Raw genomic sequence first — 1053 nt, 5'->3', positions numbered from 1 at the left:
TCCCCCCCTTTCTTTCCCTTTTAAACCCCCCCCCCTTTTTTTTTTCTTTTCTCTTTTTTTTTTTTTCCTCCCTCCCTCTTCCCCCCTCTCCCCCCCCTCCCCTCTCCCCTTTTTCCCTTCTCTTCCTCCCCCCCTCTCTCTCCTCTTCTTCCCTCTCTCTCTCCTTCTCTTTCTTCTCTCTCTCTCTCTCCTTCCTTCCCCCTCCCTCCCTCCTCTCCCCCCTTTTTTCCTTTTTTCCCCCTCCTCCCTCCCCCCCTCTCTCTCTCCCTTTTTTCCCCCCCCCTCTCTTCCTTCTCTCTTCTCCTCTCTCTCCCCCCTCCCCCTTCCCTCTCCCCTCTCCTTTTCCATCTCTCTCCCCCTCCTTCCTCTCTCTCTCTCTCCTTCTCTTTCTCTCTCTCTCTCCTCCTCCTCTCTCTCTCTACTCTCTTCCTCCTCCTCTCCTCTCTCCTCCTCTCTCTTTTTCTCTCTCTCTCCCCTTTCTTCTCTCATCCCCTTCCCCCCCTTTTCTCCTTCCCCCTCTCCCCCTTTTCCTTTTCTCTCTCTTTTCCTCTCCCCCCTCTCCCCTTCCCCATTCCTTTTTCCGGGTTTCCCCTCCTCTCTCTCTCTCTCTCTTCCCCTTTTTTTCTCTCTCTCTCTCTCTCTCTCTCTCTCTTCTCTCTTCTCTCTCTTCTCTCTTCTCTCTCCCTCCCCCTCCCCCCTCCCTCTCTCTATTTCCCTTCCTTCTTCTCTCTCCCTCTCTCTTTTCCCTCTCCCCTCTCTCTCTCTTCTCTCTCTCTCTCTCTCTCTCTCTCTCTCTCTCTCTCTCTCTTATGTACTAATACAGGGTATCAGTACATTAGGTATTACTTATAGAATGCTATTTTAGAGGCGAAACTGAACTGCAAGCTTTACAAAGCATTCAAATCACTTCATAATTTATTTCATTACTTCATTGGACAAATACCTAAGATAATGTCGCGTTTCGAATTTATTGACTTTCTTTATACATATACCGGTTTTCTCATGTATGATAAATATATTTTGTCTTCGAAGGTGAGCACCATTTTGTTCAGC

Source organism: Penaeus monodon, chromosome 14 (assembly GCF_015228065.2).
Source record: "Penaeus monodon isolate SGIC_2016 chromosome 14, NSTDA_Pmon_1, whole genome shotgun sequence".
NCBI lineage: Eukaryota > Metazoa > Arthropoda > Malacostraca > Decapoda > Penaeidae > Penaeus > Penaeus monodon.
The sequence above is the reverse complement of the archived record's forward strand: the minus strand, read 5'-3'. Positions refer to the sequence as shown.